Genomic DNA, 26,708 nt, shown 5'->3' with positions numbered 1-26,708 from the left:
CACTAGGTGTCGGATTGGGCTGTCTTTGATATGCCAATCAGTGAGATCCTTAGCGGGGGTCAAAACATGGGTATGTTGGGATAGTCTGAGAATTCATCTGAGTGGGTGATCATAGTGACGGGATCAGCCCCTTTGTCAGACAAAGGTAATGATCGGGGATGCACTCTCTCTGATGGAAACCAAACTGCCGGCAGTTGATTTCAATCATTGGAATTTTGTTTTTGCAAAATTTATATATATATGATATATACCTAAGTATGATATGATCAGGAGATTTTCTTAATCATTAAGCAACTAGAGAAAACCCAAAATTCGAATTACAAGAATTCGAACCCTAGGGATTTTCGCAGAACACCTTGCAGTTTTGAGATAGGATCTCAGAAACCCTAGAGAAGAAACAAAAAAAAAACAGTTTTCCATCTTCTTCTCTAGTTTTCTCCTTTTGCAGCCACCACCATCTACTGCAGTTCGATTTCTCTGTCAGAGAAAGATCAAGAAAGAGTTCTTGATATCAGTCTGCTGAAAGGCTGATTCAATTTGGTGCTCATTGCTTCCAAAGGATTCAGTGTGTAGGACGCACTCTGCTGGTTCTGTTCCACAGTTGCTGTGTCATCTTCAGCAGGAACAGATCTTGGTGTCTTCTTTGGGTGTGAACACCAAGTTTGGGAGATATTATTTCTCTGGATCAGGTATAATCACTCCCCTCTTTTTTGGTTCAGATCTGGTTCGGTTCTAGTTCAAGTAGGATCCTTGAATCTTGATTCTAAAATCTGGGAATGTGATTCCCAGTTGAAAGGTAGGTAGAAAATTTTTGAAATTCGCCCACCCATTCCGCAACAGTTTTGGCGTCCATACGATGGATTCTACCATCCCTTTCAGTGGTATCAGAGCCACAGGTTCGAATCTTGAACCAAGAAATCATATCTGAACCTACGCAATTCGGTAGAAGTTGTTCTATCCGGGTATTGCGCAGATTGTTGTTTTATTTCAAGAAACTGTTTCTTGTTGAGGGCAATTGATCTGAAATTAATTTTGTTTAAATCTGAAATTTATTTAGAATTGTTCTTTATTTATTTCTTGATTTAATTGACTGTTCGTACCTGGAGATCGAAGTGCAGTTTTGGCGCAGATTGTCTACGCATTCTCTTTTTGTAATTTCTGTTCAATTCGGTCTATAAAATAATTTTTTCATTTTTCTAGACTGAATGTATAGGATTTAATCAATGATGTAATTAATTAATAGAAATAGGATTTATGTTTTATTTTATTTTCTTGATTGAAAAAGGCGGTGGCGCTGGAGATTTGCAGATGGAGGGATCACATTCTGCGTTTTGTAGTTTATGAAACTGCAACCCTATTGACTAACATCTGTTTTGCAGGTGGTGCGAACAGTCCATGTCTGATTTATGATTGTTTAAAATCAGAAATATTAATTTCAGATCTTTCCTGAATTAATTCTTGAGTTGAAAATCAGTTTCAGACCATCTCGGACCAGATTGGACCGAATCTGTTTGGACCGAATCTAGGGTTCGAAAGGGGTCTGGTTTCAGTCCAGTTTTCTCACACTTTCAGGCCCAAATCTGATGTTCAATTACAGGGATTAATTCGGCCCAACCTGTAAAGCCCAATTTTAAAGAGTTAAAACTACAAAAGCCCACTTTTGTGAGAAAAGCTATATGGGCCGAACTTCTAACTACTATTCAGCCCATATACCTAGATGATATTAATTGTTAATATTGTGTTTTTGTTGGGCTGATTAATGGGCTTTACAGCTAGTGAATGATTGGATCAATTCTTCCGTATCATGTGATGTGTGGATGTTTGATGTGCTATGACCATGGACCATAAGCACTTGGCCCATGATGATTCGTTAGTGGTTCTTGCGCATACCATGGTTGAATGCACATCATTGCCATGGTGTCCCCTAAGGTCATTGGATGACCCCTCCTTGCATGGTGGGCCCCACAACCCTGAAAAGGGGCGCGTGCGGAAACCCTAGCCGTTTTAGGCTCACCAGAAATCTGACTTTATGAAAATTAGTGGGAGTCACTTTGGTTTGACCTAAATTAGAACTATGGCGTAATTTTGTTCCCTCCGGTAATATGAGTGCATGTGATAGGGAGATCCATATGATGGACTCTCTAAAAGCCTTCCATCATTAACACGATGATGGGTCCTTCAGAAATGAGGAAACGCACCACAAAATTGAGCTATCCATTTGATGTTGGGTCTGTCAGAGTGTTTCATAAGATGATAGGGGCGTCATAGACTGATGTGGGAGGGGATTCACCAGAAAATGGGAACTCTCTCACGGTACCTTGGCATAACCTGAATATGATGGGTGAGCACTCACTGGATAGAAAGGTTTACCTGAAAACGACTTTGAACCTTGTCTGACAGAGGCCAAAGGGAAACTCATATGATGAGTGGATGTGATCCGTCGCAGAAAGGTGGTGGGGTTATGCAGCTGAAACAGTTGGCTCCATGCACCCTATGTGATTTCCCACATTTCCAGAGATATTTTTTCGTCTCCATCACTGTGACAGGAGGGAAATCTCAGAGATGAACAAATGGAAATGGAACATAGATTAAAAATCATATCTATGTAGGTAACATGTATCAAACTAAGGTTGTGGACTAACGTTTTGCTGTTTTACCAGAAAATGGCAAACAGACAATTTGCTAAGTTGCTTGACGACAACAAGCTTAAGGGACCCAATTATGCCGACTGGTACAAAAACCTTATGTTGGTCCTGGCTTTAGAAAAACTGGATAAGGTGGCTAAAAATCCTGCTCCGGATCGTCCGGGGAATAGGGCTTCTGAGGCCCGAAAGAGAGAATACCAAGAATGGGAGGATAAAAACTCTTTGGACAATCCGATATAGAAGCAGTTCGATCAGATCGAACTCGCTAAAGACATATTGGATAGTCTGAAGACTATATATGAAGAGCAGAATCGTTCTACTCGATAAAAGGTCCTGAAACAGTTCATGACCGCGCAGATGACTAAGGGGCAGCAAGTGCATGACCAATGTCTTCGGATGATGGACTACATAAACGAGCTGGAGGCCCTTGGTTCCGGGCTAGATCTGGTCACATAGATCGATGCTATTCTCAACTCTCTGCCTCTGTCCTTCAACCCATTCATTATGAATTACAATATGAACAAGTTGAATGCCAGTGTCCAAGAGCTCAGCAATATGTTGCAAAGAGCTGAGGAATTAATAAGGAAGGATGAGCCGATAGCCATGCTTGTTGAAGCTGGCAAATCTGGCAAGAAGAGGAAGGCAAAGAGAAAGCCTCGGAAGAATACCACCAAATCTAAGAAACAAAAGAAAGACAAGGCATCCGATGCCTATCACTTCTGTAAACAGGCCGACCACTAGAAGAGGAATTGTCCTACCTACCTGGAATCTAAGAAAGGTACTTTCGAAACTTGTGTCATGGAAACTAATCTATTAGTAACTTCTGTGCCCTGATGTGTTGACTCCGGGGCTTCAACTCATGCGTGTAATTCATTGCATAAGTTCAAAGTAAGCAGAAGGCTAAGTAAAGGAGATGTGACACTTTACTTGGGGACTTCTGCAAGTGTTGCAACTACGACGATAGGAACTGTAGACTTAAATTTTAGAGAAGGGATTCTTATACTGAAAGACTGTCTTTATGTACAAAATCTAAGAAGAAATTTGATTTCTGTTTCTAAACTATGTGTGGATGGATATACTATCTCTTTTAATAATATGATTACTATCAAAAGGAACAACAAATTCATCGCATGCGGGGAACTGGAGAACAGTCTCTATGTTCTACATCCTTCTCTAGAAACTAACCTAACTAAAACTACATCGGTGGAAATCCCTAAGAAAAGGACTCGTGACATAGTCAGTCCCACATGCCTGTGGCATTATCGACTTGGCCACATCAGTACTGACCGAATCACAAGATTGGTAAAGGATGGTCCTTTGGGTTTTCTAACCATAGAAAACCTTCCCACTTGTGAGCCTTGCCTTAAAGGTAAGATGTCAAAGCGGCCATTTAACGGTAAGCCTAAAAGATGTACAGGCACACTTGACCTTATACATACTGATGTATGTGGTCCTTGAGTTTAGGACCCGCAACCAGCACGTGTATTTCATCACCTTCACCGATGATTTCTCACGATATGGTTACGTGTACCTAATGAGAAATAAATCCGAATCCTTTGAAAGGTTTAAAGAGTTCAGACAAGAGGTCGAGAAACAGTTAGGGAGAGAAATTAAAGCCCTTCGATCATATCGAGGTGGCGAGTATCTCTTTAACGAATTCAGGGACTACTTGAAGGCCAATGGGATTATCTCACATTTGGCTCATCCTGCAACACCCCAGCTTAACGGTGTTTTAGAGAAGAGGAATATGACATTGCTAGACATGGTCTGGTCACTTCTCACATGCTCAGAATTGCCCACATCCTTTTGGGGATATGCGTTAAAGACCATAATTTATGTGCTGAATCGGGTTCCAACCAAATCGGTTCCGAGAACTCCATACAAACTTTGGACCAGAAAGAAACCAAGTGTCAGACACTTGAAGATTTGGGGTTGTCCTGCGCACGTTAAAAGAACGAGTGCGGACAAGTTGGAATCCAAGACCAGTCATTGCCTATTTGTAGGCTACCCAAAGGATTCAGTGGGTTATCTTTTCTATGACCCAAGTGAGTAGAAAGTGTTCTGTAGTCGAAATGCCATGTTCTTAGAGACGGATTATATCTTGGACACTTATCGTCGGGAAATAGTTCTTTATGAGGAGAGTTCAGGATCAGTGGAAGATGTCCCGCATGTTCCAAAGAGTAACCAACCTAGAAGATCCACCCGGGTATCCAGGCCACCAGTCCATTATGGTTATGACCAGGATAGTTATCTGGTGGAAGCCTTGACTAGTGAGGAGGGTCCCGTGAGTTATGCGAAAGCTATGTTGGACATAGATTCCCAGAAGTGGGTGGAGGCCATGAGAGCTGAGATGGACTCGATGGAGGCCAATGGAGTTTGGACTCTAGTAGATCCGCCTTCCGGGGTAAAAACAATTAGTTGCAAATGGATCTATAAGAGGAAGAAGGGCTCTGATGGCAGGATTGAGATCTACAAAGCTCGGTTGGTGGCGAAAGAGTATACTCAGAAAGAAGGCATCAACTATGAGGAAACCTTTTCGCCCGTGGCCATGCTTAAATCCATTAGGATCCTGCTAGCTGTAGCAGCATACCATGACTACGAGATTTGGCAAATGGATGTCAAAACCATGTTCCTGAATGGAGATCTTAGTGAAGATATCTACATGCAGCAGCCGCAAGACTTCATTGTTGCTAGTCAGGAACACATGTTATGTAAACTTAATAGATCCATATATAGACTTAAGGAGGCTTCTAGGAGTTGGAACATCCGTTTTGACTCTACCGTCAAATCATTTGACTTTGAGCAGAATCTGGATGAGCCATGTGTTTACAGGAAGTTCAATGGGGATAAGGTCACCTTTTTGGTGTTATATGTGGACGATATCCTATTCATTGGGAATGATGTAGGAATGTTGATTTCGGTCAAGGTGTGGCTTTCGCAACAGTTCTCCATGAAAGATCTTGGAGATGCTTCCTATATACTAGGTCTTCGACTGTATAGAGATAGGTCGAAGTGGATAATTGGATTATCCCAGGCTGCTTACATTGACAAAATTGTCAAAAGGTATAGCATGGAGAATTCCAAGAAAGGAAACGTTCCTTTCAAGCATGGAGTCACTCTCTCCAAGAAGATGTATCCCAAGACTTCTGAGGAGATTGAGAGCATGAAAGACGTTCCCTGTGCCTCAGCCGTAGGGAGCATCATGTATGTCATGCTGTGCACTCGCCTTGACATTGCTCAGGCAGTGAGTGTCGTGAGCAAGTTTCAGGCCAACCCAGGGCAGGAGCATTGGACAGCTGTGAAGAACATACTTAAATACCTTCGAAGGACAAAAGAGTTTTGTCTATTATTCAATGGTAGTTCACTACAAATTCTGGGGTATACTGATGCCGATTTCTAGTCGGATCCAGATGATAGAAAGTCTACATCTGGGTATGTTTTCACGATAGGATCGTGTGCTGTTTGCTGGAAAAGCAACAAACAGGGGTCCACGGCAGACTCCACAACCGAAGCCGAGTACATTGCCACAAGTGAATCTACCAAGGAAGTTGTGTGGATGAAGAAGTTCGTTCACGAATTAGAAGTGGTTCCGTCCAGCACATCACCCATCCCGTTGTTGTGTGACAACAATGGAGCGATCGCCCAAGCTAAGGAGCCTCAGACCCACTCAAAGTGAAAGCACATCGAGAGGAAGTACCATGTACTGCAGGAGATCGTTGGTAGAGGGGACGTCCTGATTCAGAAGGTAGTATCAGCGGATAATGTGGCAGACCCATTAACTAAGCCACTCACACAGAAGGTGTTTGAAAAACATGTGGAAAGTATAGGACTCCGGCTTGTACGAGATTGGACCTAAGTGCAAGTGGGAGTTGTTGGACAGTTTTTGTATGCCCTTAGCTTCAACCAATTCTGGTGTACTTTTGATATTTAATGTAAATAAATGAAGTACATGTTTGATTCATGTTGTGTGGTATACTTCTGTGTAAGACCCTAAAACTAGACACTTAATGAGACTTGTGTTGGTTTTAAATGTTCACAGCTATTGAATAAGTCTGGGGAGATTTATCTTGCCAAGGCTGACACTGGTGTGCTACCAACTGTTGTGGTGGCTTGTCTCAGCCGCTAGGGTGAGACCCAAGGCACACACAGTGTAGGATTGCTTGAACCCTTAAACCAGACCAGATTTTCAGTATTGCCTTGGACCTTGGAAATTAATAGGCAAAATTGGAAAGTTACACCTGACCCCTAAACCCAATTATAGTACTACACTAGGTGTCGGATTGGGCTGTCTTTGATATAACAATCAGTGAGATCCTTAGCGGAGTCAAAACCTGGGTATGTTGGGACAATCTGAGAATTCATCTGAGTGGGTGATAATAGTGACGGGATCAACCCATTTGCCGGACAAAGGTAATGATCGGGGATGCACTCTCTGATGGAAACCAAACTGCCGACAGTTGATTTCAATCGTTGGGATTTTGTTTTTGCAAAATTTATATATATATATATATATATATATATATATATATATATATATATATATATATATACATATACTAAGTATGGTTTCAAAATATTTGCAAATGGTTTTAATTCCTGGGATCCATGTGAGTAGAGAGTGCAGCGCTGCTCCTTGCAGCTGAGGGAGAGATCTCCTCTTGTCAGGCAGTGCTTGATCATTATGGGCTAAGAGGTTAAGTGTAAGGCCATTTGGGATAATACCTGATGGGCTAATCTTGCACCTGCCCACAGTCCTTGGGTTTTTATAAGATGGTTTGGCCCAGGGACCACTTAGTGTAAGTGTTGGGCCCATAGGGTCCATGTGATGGGATCAAGGGGTTCACTGGGCCCTCCAATGAATTTGGCCAGGCCTTGTAACAAAGGTTGGGCCTAACCCATGTGGCTGGTGTGTAAATCAATGCTTAGGTCCCACGCCATACAAAGAAGCCCAACTGGGCTGCAGTTTGAAAGACTTTTGAGCACTTGATTCTTATTGGGCCTAAAGCCCATTTCGAACTAAGCTGATTTGATTAGTCATTAACAGGGAGCGGATATGAGATTAGGATGAGCCCAAAAGCTTATCTAATCTGTAGATAAGATTAAGAAGAGTCCTAATCCAAATACAGATTTGGATAAGGGCAACTCCTGATATGATCAGGAGATTTTATTAATCATTAAACAACTAGAGGAAACCCAAAATTCGAATTACAAGAATTCGAACCCTAGGGATTTTCGCAGAACACCCTGCAGTTTTGAGATAGAATCTCATAAACCCTAGAGAATAAACAAAAAAAAATAGTTCACCATCTTCTTCTCTAATTTTCTCCTTTTGCAGCTGCCACCATCTACTGCAATTCGATTTCTCTGTCAGAGAAAGATCAAGAAAGAGTTCTTGATATCAGTCTTTGCTGAAAGGCTGATTCAGTTCGGTGCTCATTGCTTCCAAAGGATTCTTGTGAATGATTCAATGTGTAGGATACACTCTGCTGGTTCTGTTCCACAATTGTGGTGTCATCTTCAGCAGGAACAGATCTTGGTGTCTTCTTTGGGCGTGAACACCAACTTTGGGAGATATTATTTCTCTGAATCAGGTATAATCACTCCCTTCTCTTTTGGTTCAGATCTGGTTCAACTAGGATCCTTGAATCTTGATTCTAAAATCAGGGAATGTGATTCCCAGTTGAAAGGTAGGTGAAAAATTTTTGAAATTCGCCCACCCATTCCGCAATAGTTTTGGCATCCATACAATGGATTCTACCATCCCTTTCATCTTGTCCATATAAAGAGCGAAAAGGAGCTATGCCAACTAATGTGGTATGTAGTATAATACCACAAATTTTCCCACAGTCATTTAAGCCAATGTCAGGGATGATCACCAATGAATATGTTTCAAGGCAGCGGTTTACCACTTCGGTCTGCCTGTTTGATTGTTGATGGTATTTGTAGGTGGAAGACCTGGCCAAGTTAGTACCCTGAAACCAAAAGAAAGCCTCCCAGAACTGGTTAATGAATTACTGGATCTTGATAATCAAAGACAATGGAACGAGGGACTCCATGTATTCTAGTCACTTTTTTAATGAAAATCTCTATAACCATGGTTATTGAATAAGGGTGTGGCGGTGCCATAAAGTGGGCATATTTAGTGAGACAACCCACTATAACCACAATGACTAACTTGCCGGAGAAAGACAAATGTTAGAAGATGAAATTCGTACAAAGGTCTTAGCAAGGTTTTTAAAACCAATTCGGACAACAAACTAATCAGGGGTTTGGTTCCTGAGTCAAACAGTCCTATTGTTTAAGTTGAATGGATGGCTCATTCTAACAAAAAAATAAAAATAAATAAATAACGGTCAAAACCGTTGAACGATTCAAACGGTTCGAACAGTTCAACCGCCTGAGTTAGCGGTTTACTGACCAAATCAACATTTTTTGACAAAAATCCAATTTTAAGGAAAACTGGAACCAATCACCTAACCAGTTCCCGATTTTTCCAGTCCAACCATTCGATCCAGTCCAGTTTTAAAAACAATGGGTCCTACCATACTTGGAAAGGGAATAAATGGTTGAAGCACCCCAGCTAGTGACTGTGCTAAATACTTTTACCACATGCCAAGACAAAATCTTGGATAGCCTTTCTCATCCCTGACAAATAATAATGATTGGCAATACATTTATTAGTCCTCAAAAACACCTGAATGGAAGAGGTGAATGAAATTTGGTAAAGGGCTAAAGGTGTTGAAAGAACCATACAAAAAGCATCACACACAGGATAACAACCTAGAACTACTAGGAGTAACAGAAAAGGCAGGTTTGTGATTTGTCTTTTAACACAACTTGCCAACCATCTTCAAACATCTTTCCAACAAAAGTTACAAACCAGACCCATCTTGGCTAATGCATGAGCTGTCTCACTTGCTTCACAGGCAGTTCAACAGGGAGTTGCTAATGCATGAGCTGTCTCACTTGCTTCACAGGCTGTTGAGTTAATAAGTTGGCTCAACTCTGCTTCAAAGATAACTTTATTCCATCCTTGGTTTATAGCAAAAACTACCACTTGGAGCATAGCTTTTGCTTCAACGATCAAGGCTGAACTAGCAATATAGGACCAAACTACCCCAACAACAACCCTATTCATCTCTGATCACAAATCCAAAAGAAGCTGCTCCATTGGAACTAAAACCACCAGTCGAATTGACTTTAATGAAACCAGAGTCCGGTGGTATATTCAAAAAGAATTTTTCCTGGGCTTTTTTCTAGGAAGTAAAGAACCTCTCGATTTCAAAAATCGAGACCCCATTTGGCATGTCTTTCCACATAGTTTGTCGGCTATCTACAAGCTTGGCAGATCGCGATTCGGTCTTTTTCTATTTGGTTAATAGTAAATTTAGCCATCAAAATCCAATGTGTCAAAAAAACGCGAGAAACCTAAAATGGGCAATTTTTGGGAAGCTCCAAATGGAACTTTTGCATTTTTTTTCCCAAAAATGCAAAAGCTCAATGGAGCTTTAACCAAACGGGCTTCAAACTACTCAAATCTTAATGCAAAAACTCAATACGTCATTTAACTATCAAACTACTAGAAGATCTTCCCAAAAAGATTTTCCAAACGGCCTAGTCTAAAATATCTCCACTATGGATTTGTGAATTAAAAAAATAATAACCAAAGGGTTAGTGTTCTCACTTTCAAAAATAAAAACATTCTTGTCCTTCCATATTTCTTATGGAGTTGTAGCAATTTGAGTCATCAGATTGTTTAATTTACCCAAGTCCTTTATGATTTGGTAAAACCATCTTCCAAAATGTGAGGGGATAGAATCTTTTGAAGGCTTGACCCCACAACCTACTCCAATACATCTAGCTTGTCACACAAGAGTAAGGCATGTACAATGACTCTTCATCTTATTAAACCTTAAGCAAACTAATGAATCAAGAATTTTCTTACTGGCCATATTTTTGCTAAACTAAGATGACCATTACAACAATATTTCCAAAGAAAATTCAGGATTCTAGGTTCCACAAGGATTTTCCATAGAGAATACCAAAGACCTTATTGGGTCTAGTTTGGTTTCAAGTGCTCAATATTTCATGTCAGGTTGGATCCAATTATAGTTTGTCCCAACCCACACCCGACCCATTGACAACCCTAACTATATACTAAAATCCATCAAATAAAACAAGTGTGAATTTTCAAAAGTAGAGCCTAAAGGCATTGTTCTTCAAAGCTTGGAATTTAGGATGCAAATGGATCAGTCAGATTGGATTCAAATTGTGGTATATCCAAATTTGATTTGATACTATGGAAAGTCGATCCAATCCAAAGATTCAATTAAATCTCATAAACAAATATTTGAATTCAAATCTGTCAAAGAAATCGGATATTCAAATATGATCAAATTCAATTTTATTTTTCTTAAAGTTAATAAATTATATTTAAATAAAACAAAAACAAAAAAAAATACAAGTATCTTATTTATAAATAGGTAGGGAGTGATTAGAAATCGATCTGATCCAAAATGGAGATATCTAAATCTGACAAAATGGGATTGAATTTGAAATCATATCAGATCATAATTCAATCCATTTGCACTATGACAATATTTTTTCATAAAAAAAATAGTATGACAATATTTCTAAATGGACAACCCTTGTAGGTGTACCTTAGAATCTTGGATTTCAATGTCCATCATTAATTTAGCCCAATCACAGACCAAGAGTCTTAAGCATGGTTTTAAAAAATAACCCAGAAATAAAACCATTCTAGCCATTGATTTTCGGGTCAACTGTTCAACCATCCAATTTGTATAAATTTGTATAAATGGCCCATTTTAACAAAAAATAATTAAAAAAGTAAAAAATAATTAAAAATAAAAAACAACCAAAAACTATTGGACGAATCAATGGATCAACAATTTGATCACCCAGGTCAACAAGTCATTGACTAATTTAACAGTTTTTGGCCAAAGACTGAGTTTAGGATAAAACAAAAACGATTAACTGAATAATTCCCGGGCCAAATGATCTGACCATACAGGTCAACAACGGTTCAAAAACCTTGACTTAACCATTGTATACCATATTTGTGATTCTAGTGGGCAGAGATCAAATGGAAAATCTCGAATTATTACCATTGGCTACATGTATAGTAAATTATAGTGTAATGAACCGATAATCCCAACTATTTCACCAATCCATTGGTACTGGACCTAAAGAGTTGGGATGGCAATTGGGCAGGTTTGGGTAGATTTGGGTGATTTGCCCATCAACCCATTAATGACCTATTTGTGAAAAATTAAATAAGTTTACGTTCAACCCAAACCAACCATAACCTACCTAAGTTAAAAGAAAAAAAAATATTATCATAAAAATTTATAAAATAACAAAAAAATTGAAAAAATAACATAAATTACAAAAAACCAAAAAACAAATGAAAGAATAACATAAATTAAAAAAGCCAAGAAAATGAAGACAAATAGCATAAATTACAAAAAACTAAAGAAATACACAAAATAATAACAAAAAATATAAAAACAAAAAATTACAAAAAAACCGAGATTGCATAATGATATAATAAAAATTATAGGAAAGCATAGAAAATGAAGAAAAATTACAAAAAACAAAGAAAAACTAAAAATTGCAAGAAAAAATAACAGAAATTCAAAAATGATATAAAAAATCATAGAAAAACATAGAGTGAAAATAAAATTACAAACTATAAAATACTGGAAAATTGCAAAAATTTATAGAAAAAAACACCGTTAGGCAAAATGCCTCTCATCTTATACAAGGATACTTGCCACTTAAATATCTAACAAAGAATAACAGTAGCCCCATTGCAAACACACCCCTTAATACTATTGATTCCAGATTCTAATGAGCGCCTCTTCCCCCAAAGAAGAGTTGAACAGAGGCAATCCAAAATCTCCAATAAAGGTTTTTCTTCCTCCAACAATCCATCTTCTTCCAATTAATACTACCATCACATTAGGCATTAGGGTTCTAGTCCAAAGAGAGTTGTAGAGGAGACTTGTCTCCCTCAGATTCAAAGGTTCGGAGTAACGATTCATTTTAATAAAAAATGAACAAAACCTAAAAAAGTAGCGATAAAGAGCGATACGCCAGTGTCGATATTTTGAACCTTGAATCTCAAATATGTAGAGGAGACTGCCCTCAGACCTGAAAGTCGTAATGGAGACTTAGACTTAGAGAAAATTGTCGAGATTTCTCTCCAAGAATTAAACAAATGATGAAGAGTTTAAAATCCCTATTACATGGATATCCGTTACACCCATGACCCTACCCGCCCAGCCCAATTAAAATTTTTTTATCAAGTTCACCCACCCGCTAAGGACCCAGTATTAAATATTACGACCCAACCCACTAATAAATAGGTGGGTTGAGCGGGTTGGATGAAAAATTTCCGCCCGGCCCGCCCCTACTGAAGAGGGTCAAGCCTGTGAATTTTTAACATGGAAGCGATTGAGCCTTACATTTAAAGCATGATCTGAATTTCTATCAGACGACGCTCCCGTCGGTCTTCATCAGAATCCTCAAAACGACTGTTGGAATCTTCATTGACCTTGGGCATTAGTCTTAGGCACGTTCTGACAACAAAACTGTTACTCCAAAATCTCCATTCTATTTTTTCTAATTACTATCAAATTCCAAAACCATTCTATTCACATCCCCAATTGACAATTTTACCAGTCTGTTAATTCCTACAACAAACCAAAACAAGCATTTAATAAAAATAAAATACAAGCATTCTAATCCACGGATGATGGCTACTTAAAAATTGGGGACAACGGAAGTTCAATCTCACTTTGTTCCTAAATCCTACTTGGTCAATTTTATTAAAATTTTAATATACAAGCATAACATTTTACAACACTACATATAGCACCGCTCACATCTTTTGTAGAACGAGACCCCAGTGGATTCGAACCACTAACCTCTCAACCAAAATTTTGGTGTGAGCGCTCTACCGTATTTGAGCTAAGGGATCTAGAGAGAAATAAATACACGAATTGGACTATAATCATCAGCATACAACAAACATCCGTCCTGACCGTATTGGATGGTCAGGATGACACTACTGACACAAGTTTAACGGAGGATTGACAAGTGAATTTTCAAGTATAAAACCATCCTGGCACAAGGCAGAATCACCATTACACTACCTCTCAAAATAAACACCAAAATATTTCATAAAGTATAAAAGGTTATGTAGTCATTAAAACTATTCCAGGTTGAGTTTCACAGAGCAACTTAAGGCAAGCCGATTTGAGACAAATCTTTAGAATATATAAAACACCAACGAAAGAGTCGATAACAAATTAATGACAAAGAAAAAATATAAAAAAGTTGGCAACATAAACATGTTAGCAAGGTGGTATGGACGTTGGAAGTCAGGAAGCTAGGGTGTCGCATATATAACTATTACAAATTACAAGCGTCACAGCTGCAAATTAACCAGAAAAGTTGCACTTTACAATGCGGAGACATTACTCTTCACAAATGAAGAACAATATAAAAAAACCAAGTTACTAACAACACCAAATTAAAGAAACATGTACATACTGAGTTGAGTAAAGTCTAGCATCAGATATACGATTAAAAACCTAAAGACTCTAGAAATAAGAAACTTGTGTTGAAAAAAATGCCAGCATCATAATAACCTCCATTTACCTATACCATCATCAAATTTGAGAAACTCCAGCATCTAATTCGAAGTCCGAAAGGTGCGACCGACAGCATCGGCAGAAGTGACTGAACCTCTCAGCTTCAGCGCCAAAATGAATGCAAAAATTAAGACCAATTTGGATCATTGAGTAAACCATGATCACCAAAAATCAACAAAAAAAAGAAACAACCGTCGAGATAAACAGTTGGACCACCGTCATCCTCCGCAGCGACTAATTGAACATGTTCAGGATTGAGATTTCTCTGAACTTGATAACAAATTGCCAATTCGACTCTTAATTTACAATCAATAACAATCCAACAAGACGTAATTCTGTACACATACTTCTCGACTGAAGAAAATCCAGCCATGGACCACACAAAAATACAACATCAAGCTGATGGTATATATTATAAACATATTCATCGGAAGAGTATTCAAGCATCGCATGCCTAATAAACTGGATACAAGCGCCTAATAAACTGGATACAAGATCATAATAATTGATGTAAAAACAAATTTAGACGAAGGGCAGTGAAAATTGGTGGGACCATAAAAGGTTAATAACATTTGCAAATAAATGAACTTAATTTTAGAGATGAAATTAAATTTGATAGTATTTTCTGCACTAAGGTAGAAAAGTTGCAACAGAGAACATGAAAATATATCGATGAGACGTACTTTATTGCTTGCAGTGGGTAAAGATGAATGAATTGGAATTGAATGAAAATTCAGGACTATCTCATGTGTACCTTTGAGTTTGAGTCGATGATGATTTCCGTCCTTCTACTACGCAAGGGATCACAAACAAACAGGGCAAATTGAATGGAAATTCAGGACTATCGCATGCGTATACCTTTGGAGTCGAAGATGATTTCCGTCTTTTTCCTGTGATCACACAAGGGATCACAAACAAATGGGCGAGGTGGATCTTAATTCCACCGGTGCTATTATGAATCGCCGATCAAGGGCTATAGGAAGAAAGAGAACACAAAAGGCACACCAGTGGGAGAGACCCCGGGCAATAACCCCGTGCGATCTCCCCAAGAAACCAAAACAATAAGAATTTTATTAGGGTTCTTTTTGACCTGCCATGCAAGCGCACCTAACATGGCAAAGGTCCGGTGACAATAGGCCCCCTCCTACATCCTTTACACAGCATCAGCAAGACAGCAACAACTTGTCGATTCGTTTCCCACGATAACACATCTGATCAAACTTCATCATCGATATACAAAGAAAATCGATAGATCAAAGTGTTCACCCGCATTCGTACGAACTTGCATCGCCTATCAATAAGACTCGTCCAACACCAAAAGATCTGTAAAAACAAAACAATTCTACCATCTCAACTCCTCGATTTGAAGCACCGCGTCTGCTCCCATGAACCGAAAATTGATCCGACGGCATCGGTCGAGGACAAAGAAACCTGCAAACAAAATAAATAATATATACAAAAAGAAAAATAACAGATCTGATTAAGATACCACCGAATTCGGGAGGGTTCCGCCTATATCAGCTACGACTCGGGGAAGGCATTGGACCGGGTCGACCTCAAATTATTTTCGAACTTGGAAGAGAACGATGGTGCAAGGAACGTATGCCAAACCAAAGAAAGACAGAGATAGGCTACGGCAACGCCGACTTCCGCGAAAAAAAGTCGCAAGATTCGAGGGTGGTGAATAAACAAGCAGAGAAGAAGTATTAAAGCTGGGGAAAAGCCCTCCCTCAAATAACTGTGACGGATCTATATTCAAGAGATTGAAGATAAAAAGAAAACATGGTAACGATACCGGGATCAAAACGTCGATCACAAGGCGATCCAACAACTTCCAGAGGCAGACTTCAAAACGAAGAAAAACAGAAAAGTAGATCTAAAATAGCAACGACATGTTTTAGATACAAATACCACGGAGGGCATGACGGATACGCCATAACAGGGATTCTCAAAAAGCCGGCATCAAGACGCCGATCAGCAGGCGATCTAACAACTTCCTGAAAAAAAAAAACCAAAACGTAGAAAAACAGAGAAGTAGATCGTAACGAAGAGCAGAAAGCAAGCAGAGGACGGAAAAAGTGAAGCGGGGAGCGACCCTTATTTATGGAAACCCTAGAGAGAATCGACGGACATGAAGGGATAAGCTGTTAAAGATCCACGGTCCATATGGGTCTACGTAATGAGGCGGTGCTCCTGTTTTTCGCATTAAGGCGGTGGGAAAGAATCGTGTTCTCTCTGTCGACTTTTCTTTGGTCCATTGATTGAGTACACGTGTCCTAATCTCTTGGCTGTTACTTTTCAACGATACATCACATGGAACTCGTCAGAGACGCAAATCCACCTAACCTCCGCTAATGGAATTATTGGAAAAGACAAAGACACCCTGTTTATGTTTCATATAACAAGCTTGTAAAAAGATATTTTGTGGGGTTTTTCTGTCCCATAGAAAGTTTTCTACCGATAACAAGATGGTCAAAACCACCTACAACTTGTTTGCCTTGTGGGGAGGTTAGTAGCGAGAAAAAGGGAAAAACTTGTTGCTGGCCAGTTGGTCCTATTCTTGGCTTGGTTGATCGGTCCTCTCGAGTCTATAACCGTTTGATTGGCATTTTTAACTAAGGTCGATATGATAATTTTTGCTTTACCCTAAAAAGAAAATTATTTTTGAGGCTATTATGCTTCACTACAATCAATTTTTCATTTTTCCTGTACTTATTTTGTTTTAAGGGCACATGCAAATGAGCTTCTAGAACCACTGCGAATCGTCTGCGCTAAGGGGTGCAAATGGATCGCGATCTATTGTTTGATTCGGATATATGTGTTTCGGATTTTCGGATCACCTCTTATTCGATTTGAAAGGATGCGATCTGATATATATGTTTTGTATTTATTTATTTATATATAATATATATGTATATATTATTTATTTATTTATTTATTTATAAATATGTAATTTATATTGACTTTTTATAAATTTTTTATATTATTTATTTTTTATAAAACATGTATAATATTGATGAAAATAGTTGACAAAATACTTATATATTTTGTTATTTTTTATTTAAATAATTGTATTTTTTCCTTTTAATAATTTATTACATTTTTTAAAAATTAATTCGAATCCGATCATATTAGAATATCTGGCGTCTTAATCAGATTTGAATTCAAATCACTATTTAAGATATTAGATCGAATTGGATCGGACCGAACCAAACCTATAATATTTTTCGGATCGGATTCAAATATACCCTAATTCGAATCTGATTCGATCCATTTGCATCCATAGATTCTATTGGAAATTGGATTTGGTCCTTACAAGGCAATATTCACACAGTTCGTATAGTCCCTTACAACCTTGCATTGGGAATATCTCCCTATGGATAGGATTGTTTACAAATAAATCCAAACCGACCAACCTAACCCGACCTAACCCGAGTTGATTGGTTTTTCTTCACTACCAGTCAGTTCGGGTTACAAAGATAAGTAAACTGATAATTCGGTTTGGTTTCGATTCTCATATGTGAAAATTGAAATCGAACCGAACCGAACCGAGTTATGTGAAAAAAATAGATATTCTGAAAAAAAATATATATATGTTAAATATAGCTATTTTAATTTTAAATAATAAATATATATCTGAAAAATATATTCTGAAATATATCAGATATATATTTCCATAAATTAGAAAATATATATTTTGATATATTTGTATATATGTTTTGGTTTTAAATATATATTTTCAGAAAATATATTCTGAAATATTATATATAATATTAGCACTTTAACTTTATATGCATTGTGCAAGATTGGAATTGGTTAAAACCCAAACCGACTCAAACCGACTAGATCGATTTTACTTAATAAAAGGTCGGTTTCAATTGGATCTATAAATAACTCGATCAAATCAGATTGATTGAAAAAATATTAATAAACCGACCCAACTCATCCCATGAACAGCCCTTACCTATGAAGATATTTCTTTTCAACGAATGGTTGTAAAAGGTTATACAAAACTACGTGAACACGGTCTTGTGAGAACTGAAGCCGATTTCGCTTTACGGTTATTGGCAAAGGCTAGTCCACATTTTTCTTTTTGATGCAAAAGCAAAGTATCATGGGCTACACAACACAAGGGGTAGCCCTCCCTAGATAATCAAACAAACTATATATTAAGACTTTGAAAAAGGTTTGACCTCAAAGACACCTACCCTCTACCCTCAAAACCCAAATTAGCTAACCAATTTGCAACAAATTTTACTTCTCTAAATACATGGGAATATTGCACATTTAATCTATTCCTTTCGCAAAGGAGATAATAGCCGTCTATAATGTTTTTAATACTCCATGGCGGGATATCATGATCCCTTAAACAATCAATTACGAACTTTGAATCACCCTCAATGATCAAATTTAGTCCTGAAAACTCAATAGCCATACAATTGGGTTTAGAAGGCAGACCACACTCTTATGCAATACTAATTGAGCAGAATCCAATATATTTGCTACCGGTGTATAAGATCTGACCTTGATAATTTCTTACAATACACCCAATTACAGTAGCTCCATCAACGTCAAAATTAATTTTTAAATTGGATGCACTAGGTGGGATTCATCTTGATGAGGGCGGATTTGGCCCTCCAATAATATTGTAACACATGTTACTTTGGAACAATTAGGTGACACCTGGAACCATTTAGGCAATAACTTGCCTTAACCAAGTTGATGGTGTCTCATCCCGCGGCCTGGCATAGGAGCCGACCTGGCAGTCTGGCATAGGCGCCGACCTGGCGGCCTGACCCAAGCGTGACCTGGCAGCCTGGCACAGGCGCCGACCTAGCGGCCTGGCACAGGCGCGACCTGGCGGCCTGGCCCTGGCACGACCTGGCACAGGCGCCGACCTAGCGGCCTGGCCCTGGCACGACCTGGCCCAAGCGCCGAACTAGCGGCCTAGCACAGGCACCGACCTAGCGACCTGCGAGACGTGCTCGCCGACAAATTCGTCATGCATATCCTAACACTCCCACGATCCTTGGAAGTTGGCCCACATGCCGAACGATCTGGAGGGTGGTCAACGTGCATGGCTGTTGCCTCAGGGAATCTTGGACCACTTAGACGACTTCTCGGAAATCTCGGATGCGGTGCATGAAGCCCACGCCAAACAATGCCTATATAAAGGCACCAACCCCAATGGCATAGGGGGGGCAATTAAGCATATTCTAGCTCTCATACTTTGTGATTTTTAGCTCGCAATCTACTATGAGAGTACTGACTTAAGCATCAGAGCGACCTCACCGGGTTAGCCACCCCGGGTCCTCTGACATTGATTCCTTGCAGGTCTCTAAAGAACTATGAAGCTCAACAATTAATCCAGCTCACCACCAGGCATCTCGACACTCTGGTCAGCTCGACAACTAATAGGCAGCTAGGCCCTCTGGTCAGCTCGGCAACTAATAGGCAGATCGGCACTCTGGTCAGCTCGACAACTAATAGGCAACTCGGCCATCTAGTCAGCTCGGCAACTAATAGGCAGCTCGACCCTCTGGTCAGCTCGACACCTAATAGGCAGCTCAACACTCTGGTAAGCTCGGCACCTAACCTGCCTAGCTTGGCCCAGTTAGCTCATCACCTAACCTGCCTAGCATGGCCCAGTCAGTTCGGCACCTAACCTGCCCAGCTCGGCCCAGTTAACTCGGCACCTAATCTGCCCCCAGCTCGCCATCCAGGTCCTCATCCAGCAAAAGTTCACTTCGGCCTCTGAGTCATCGGCCACTTAGAAGCAGACCAAATGATGAGGTACTTAGCACAAAAAATTGATACATCACCAAAAAATTGATTCATCAATTGGCGCCGTCTGTGGGAAACGCTACAAAAAGCTAAGTTCTCATCCTCTGAAAGGCTAAGTCCTCTTCTTCCTGAAAGCTAAGTTCTCACATTTTAGAAAATAAAAGCTCTCACTTTCTAGTTTCCATTTTTTATGAACTCAAAGACTATGCAGGAAGTTGATGGCCAACAGACTAAGCAGCTCTACCAACTTTATTTCAACTCAGATAAAGCCTCATCAGTCCTCTTCGCGAGGTACCCTCTACAAAAATGAGCTCTTCGTGGCTTCCGCGGGAATAGGCGGCCAACAGACTGCATGGATGCCCCTGCCAGTCGAGCCTTCAAGGCTCCCGTGCGAGCTGGTGACCTAAAGACAGTAGTGCTGCCCCCGTAGGTCGAGCTCCTAGTAGCTTCTTGTAGGAGTGGGTAATCGACATCACTAACGAGGCTGATGCAGCGTAGCCGTAGCTCTAAGGTGTCAAGCTGATAAAAGACCTCGACACCACATAAGACCCAGTCGCCTCTTCAGCATGGGCAAAATCAAAGATCAAGGAGAGTGGACTACGAGTCGCTCCCAGAGCCTAAGGGCTAAAGTGCCAAATTGGCAAAGACTTTGGCACCACATAAGACCCAATCGCCTCTTCGGCATGGGCAAAATCAAGGGTAAGGAGAGTGGACTGCGAGTCGCTCCAAGAGCCTAAGGAATTGAATCGACGCTTACGAGCTCATCGAATTAGCCATTTCAGGCCAAAAGGAGCAATCTACTCCCTTCGCCGAGTTACTTTCAGGTCGGGAGTGGGGGGCAAATAATGAGGGCGGATTTGGCCCTTCAATGATATTGTGACACATGGCACCTCGGAACAACTAGGTGACACCCGGAACCACTTAGGCAACAACTTGCCTTAGCCAAGTTGATGGTGTCCCACCTGGTGGCCTGGCACAGGCGCGACCTGGCAGCCTGGCACGGGCGCCGACCTAGCAGCCTGGCCCAGGCATGAACTGGCGGCCTGGCACAGGCGCGAATTGGCGGCCTGGCCCAGGCGCGACCTGGCGGCCTGGCCCAGGCGCGACCTGGCGGCCTGGCCCTGGCGCGACCTGGCGGCTTGGCACAGGTGCGAACTGGCGGCCTGGCCCTAGCGCGACCTAGCGGCTTGGCCCAGGCGCCGACCTGGCGACCTGCGAGACGTGCTCGCCGATAAATTCGACATGCATATCCTAACACTCCCACGATCCTTGAAAGTTGGCCCACGTGCCGAACGATCTGGAGGGTGGTCAACGTGCATGGCGGTTGCCTCAGGGAATCTCAGACCACTTAGACGACTTCTCAGAAATCTTGGATGTGGTGCGTGAAGCCCACGCCAAACAATGCCTATATAAAGGCACCAACCCCAATGGCATAGGGGGGCAATTAAGCATATTCTAGCTCTCATACTTTATGATTTTTAGCTTGCAGTCTACTATGAGAGTACTGGCTTAAGCATCGGAGCGACCTCGCCGAGTTAGCCACTCCAGGTCCTCTGACATTGATTCCTTGTAGGTCTCTATAGAACTACGAAGCTCAACAATCAATCCAGCTCGCCACCAGGCAGCTCGACACTCTAGTAATCTCGATAATTAATAGGCAGTTAGGCCCTCTGGTCAGTTCGACAACTAATAGGCAGCTCGGCACTCTGGTCAGCTCGACAACTAATAGGCGGCTCGACACTCTGGTCAGCTCGGTAACTAATAGACAGCTTGGCCCTCTGGTCAGCTCGCCACCTAATAGGCAGCTCGACCCTCTGGTAAGCTCGACACCTAATAGGCAGCTCGGCACCTAACCTGCCTAGCTCGGCCCAGTCAACTCGTCACCTAACCTGCCTAGCTCGGCCCAGTCAGTTCAACACCTAACCTGCCCAGCTCGGCCCAGTTAACTCGGCATCTAATCTGCCCCCAGCTCGGCCTAGTCAGCTCAGCATTTAGGTCCTTATCCAGCAAAAGTTCACTTCGGCCTCTGAGTCATCAGCCACTTGGAAGCAAAACAAATGACGAGATACTTAGCACAAAAAATTAATACATCACCAAAAATTGATTCATCACATCCAATCCTTTGAATCATCAATTTAAACTCTTGAAAATCCTCCTTGGCCTTTTCCCATAATATTGATGGAGGGAGGTGTCTATTGTTAAAGGTTAAAGGTTTTCTCATTTCTATTTTTCCATAAACGCCAAACAATACAACCCATAAACTCTTTTGGGATATTATCCCTATGTTTTTCTAGTTTAAATATTCTGTTCCACCATACTAGAATCGACTTATGAGTGGACTTAGGCACAATTGAATTTCTTATAACCAACCAGACTCGTTTAGTGAGACCGCACCTCAAGTAAATGTGAGAGATATCCTCACTCTCTCTACGAAGAGCACATCTTTCATCTACATTGGTACCACTATGCCTTAAAAAACTTCTTAAAGATCTTTATGATGAAGGGTACTTTAGGGACCAGATTTTTTTAACTCTCCTTGAGTCAAAGAATGATTATCTCCACTAAAAGATTGTAGCTCATATGTTGATGATCTAATTGAGACCTCACCCTTAGAGTTGGGTCTCCGATTAGTTCAGATTTTATTCCATATACTGATGTCAACGAAATTCCTGATTTTAATCAGCATTTGCCCCTTGGGTCAAAGACGTCAGCCACTTCTAAACTTGGTTCAATAGACACATCAGAAGGGGCCACTAAGTTTAGTGGGGCCTCTCCAACCCACGTGTCATCCCATAACCTGATAGAATTCTCGTCCCATAACCTCATACCTCTTTTTAGCGAGTGCGAGTCCGCGTTTTGTGCATCCGTGGTTTCAATGGACGCGTGAACCCACCAACCGGAATCTGCCGTGTTAACAGAGTGCGAACTTGGAAACGTTAACGTCATTTTGGCTGTCAACTGATGGTATCCGGTTCAACCGGACACAAAAAGTTAAAAATCCCAATTTTTATACTCATTTCGAACTCCCTCCCGATTTTCACTTGAACGAAGGGAACTCCCAAACCCCTTCTTTTTCTCCTTCTAATGTTATTTATACTCTTCTCTTCTCGACAGATCGAAGAGTAGAAGCGCAATGGACTCAGCTTCGCTACAAGGGACAAAACGGTGGCTAACCTTCTAGCTATCCGTAGCAATACCAACGTCATTCTAACTTCATTGGCCACCAAGAACCTCAACGCCACCGACATTGTCACGCTCTCCGACGGCCACACCATTGGTATTGGCCACTGCACATCGTTCACCAATCGCTTGCATCCCAGCCAAGACTCCACCATGGGCATCAAGTTCTTCGCCAATCAACTCAAGCTCACTTGTCCCACAGCCACGACCGATTTGGACATCCAAATTCTGAATGTGTTTGACAAGAACCAGTAGGGGTTGTTCACCTCCGACCAGGATTTGTACACCGACTCAAGGACTCAACCCATCGTTACTAGCTTTGCACTAAACCAGACCCCGTTCTTCAAGAAGTTTGTGTACGCTGTCTTAAAATGGGTCAACTGAGTGTGTTGACAGGGACCCAAGGAGAGATCCGTGCCAATTGTTCGGCTCGCAACTCCACTAGCTCATATCTGTCATCTATCACCGACGAGGAACAAGGCAGAGGAGCGTAGTTGATCCTCAGGGACCCAAGTTTGTGTACGCCATGGTTGTTTTTTGTGTGTTGATCCTGACAGGCTGACTTATTGGTGCTACATGTTTAATAAAAGGGCTTTTTGTAATGAACTTTTCACTTGTAGTTTGTAGATTATGGTTCAAATTTTAATGAATTTAAGCAATAATGGAAATTAACAGAGTATGGATTATGGACTCTTCAACCTTCAACCACCCACTTCAGAGTAAGTATGGATTTTCTAGTTGAGTTCTATAATTGGAGCAAATTAATTACATGACCCGAGTTAATGAGCTTGGGTTCCACCAAAGTCTTGATTGATCAAATGATCGGCCCAAGGGAATTTTCACTTTCCAGCTCCTGGTTCAGCGTGACCTTAGAAAATCCGGTACAGAAAGCCCGTGTAAATTGCAAGTATCCAGGTCCAGTTTGATCAATGATGGTGTGTATCTATTGATATAGATAAGAACAACAAAAAGATGAGGATCTATTGATTAGAACAACAAAAATATGAGGATATAAACATAAGAAGAAGAAGAAGAAGAAGAAGAAGAAGAAGAAGAAGAAGAGAACGCACTAAGTTGATTTTGCACCGCCGCCGGTGGCTTCCACGTTTAGTGAGATCGTCGGTCGCCAGTGGATGCTTCTGGACTAGGCTTGGTGGAGGAGAGTATGGGAGGGAGATTCGAAAATTTGAAGGAGATTGAAAATGACATGTAAGTTGCATTTTAAGTTTTTATTTTTATTTTTTTGTCTTTTTGTATCCGGTTCAACCAAATTCTTTCAACTAATGGGTAAAGCACCAGTAAGTTAGTGACGCTGACGTGGGTGTTTCTGATTGGTGGGTTCACGCATCCAGTGAACCCACCAGTGCACAAAATGCAGACTCCTTTTTAGCAGGTCTCTATGCTTAAGGTAGTGTTTGAGAACACTTAAAAGAAGTATTTCTTTTAACAAGTATTTCTTTTAAGACATGAGACCACACACTAAGTGGCTTTTAAGTACTTATGGGTGTTTGGTAAAAAAGTGGGGAAGAAGTATTTTTTTTTTAAGTATTTCTTTGAAAAAGTGACTTCAAGTTGGCTTTTTTTAAGTACTCCAAAAGAATAGGACGAACTAGTCCCAGATAAATTTTTATAATGTCTAAAATACCTCCGCACCCAAAAAGCACTGTTCATCATCTTCTTCCCCTCGACATCAACACAGCGTTTACTTTCATTCTTCCTCTCTCCTTCTCTCTTACCCATCCTGATCATCCCCCTATCTTCCCTAACAAGATAAAAGGAGATTTTCACCCCTGTTTCATCATCTTCTTGACGAGAATAGGGGAGTTGTAGCGGTGACAACCTCCCTCCTCTAATCTATTCTTCCTTTTTTTTATCCCTTATCATTTTCTCTTTCTCATTTCGTTTATCAGCTCCCCCTCTATCTCGCCCCTCCACTTTGTCTCCAACCACATCCAAAGTTCGTTTCTATAGCCGCAAGGAGTTCTCAAGAAACTCCAACCAGAATATACAAACTATCTCCATGAGCATAACAATTCTCAAGAAATTTAAAGCCCCCAGAAGGGGGAAAGGGCTTGTGTAGAATTGAATTCCTTCTTGGGTATCACTCCTAGTGATTCTTCAACTTCTCAACGCGCTGGTGGAGCTGATCGAGCCGAAGAACGAGATGGGTAATCGAGTAGAGGAGCTAGTAGAACACAAGAGCAGCTATGATCAGCAGGACATTGCGTTGGCTCTTCATGTTAGACTTTTGGGGACGAAAATGCTCGATGGGAGTATAAGATTGACCCTCGCAAGCTGGGTGAGTCTCATACTTCCAGTAAATGTCCATTAACAAAAACAAGCAGAAGGGAATCAAAACGAGGAAAGGCTTGAGGAGGTTCTGAGTCCACCAGGATGAGGCCTTTCCGGAGTCGGTCGATACCCGGCAGGGTCAGCAGAAGCAGCATGATGGCTTCCTCGGTTGCAACGTAACCAAGCACGACCCACTCTAATGCCATTTCTGGCTACCAAAAAGACTTAGCGGTAACGACAAATCTGAAGCTTGGTCTTGGATTCTCAAACCGACAGAGACCAGGGATACAAGATAAAGATGAAGAAGGGAGCTTATAAAATGAAGTTGGACAGAGAAGGAAGAGGGGAGTTCGCCCTTTCCCCCTCTGATCTATTATTATTTTTATTATTATTATTATGATTATTTATTATTATTACTATTATTATTATTATTATTATTATTATTATTATTATTATTATTATTATTATTATTATTATTATTATTATTATTATTATTATTATTATTATTATTGAATCCACATGGCAGCCCACGTGGACACCCATGTAGGCTCTTAGTTGAAATGTATAGTATAACATGTGAAAAGCATTGTTTATATGTATGAGTGAAGTGAGGGCTAAAATTGTCATTTGCGTCAATATAAGCACTTGTGGGGAAAGTAACTTACCAAACATTCCCACCCCAATAAGTGCTTAAAAACATAACAAGTGATTTGAAACGTGGGTTACCAAACAACCTTAAGTGGTTGCTAAAATAAGTACTTCTAAGAAGTACTTGTTTCACAAGTACTTAATCATCAAACAGGGCCTAAGTATACCTTTCTAAGCCCAAGAGTGGCCTATTTTTGCTTTTACTTACTAAAAATTACTTATAACTTGCACCCAAAGATTGGTGGGGTAATTTAAAATTTTCCAAGCCAATTTTTCCTTGCACACTGCATTCACCCATACTGACTTTTAAGACCCCAACCCCTGTCGTTATAGGCTTGCAAAGATTATTCCACCCTACAACGTGGATGGGTTTCCTCTCACTTTTCTCCCATAAAAATCTTTTGTTTTGTTTTTTTTTTTTTTTTTTGCATTCTATCAAGAGACTAAAGAGTCTCCTTAAGCAGGTTAAATGCTCCTT

At 40.5% G+C, this 26,708-nt stretch overlaps 1 long non-coding RNA gene and 1 pseudogene across 1 annotated transcript; both read right to left on the bottom strand.

Annotated features, from left to right (window-relative positions):
• Positions 1-14,053: 14,053 nt before the first annotated feature.
• LOC104601875 (uncharacterized) lies at positions 14,054-16,397 on the bottom strand. The gene is made up of 2 exons (XR_735987.3): positions 16,238-16,397; positions 14,054-15,757 (listed from the first exon to the last, which is right to left on the bottom strand). It is a non-coding gene; the product is annotated as an uncharacterized LOC104601875 (long non-coding RNA).
• A 9,000-nt stretch (positions 16,398-25,397) lies between these two features.
• On the bottom strand, positions 25,398-25,788 carry LOC104601931 (uncharacterized; annotated as a pseudogene).
• Positions 25,789-26,708: the final 920 nt, after the last annotated feature.

The sequence above is a fragment of the Nelumbo nucifera genome, chromosome 1 (genome assembly GCF_055504915.1).
Source record: "Nelumbo nucifera cultivar China Antique chromosome 1, China Antique-T2T, whole genome shotgun sequence".
Classification (NCBI taxonomy): Eukaryota; Viridiplantae; Streptophyta; class Magnoliopsida; order Proteales; family Nelumbonaceae; genus Nelumbo; species Nelumbo nucifera.
Note: the sequence above shows the minus strand (reverse complement) of the source record. Positions and strands in the feature narration are given on the sequence as shown.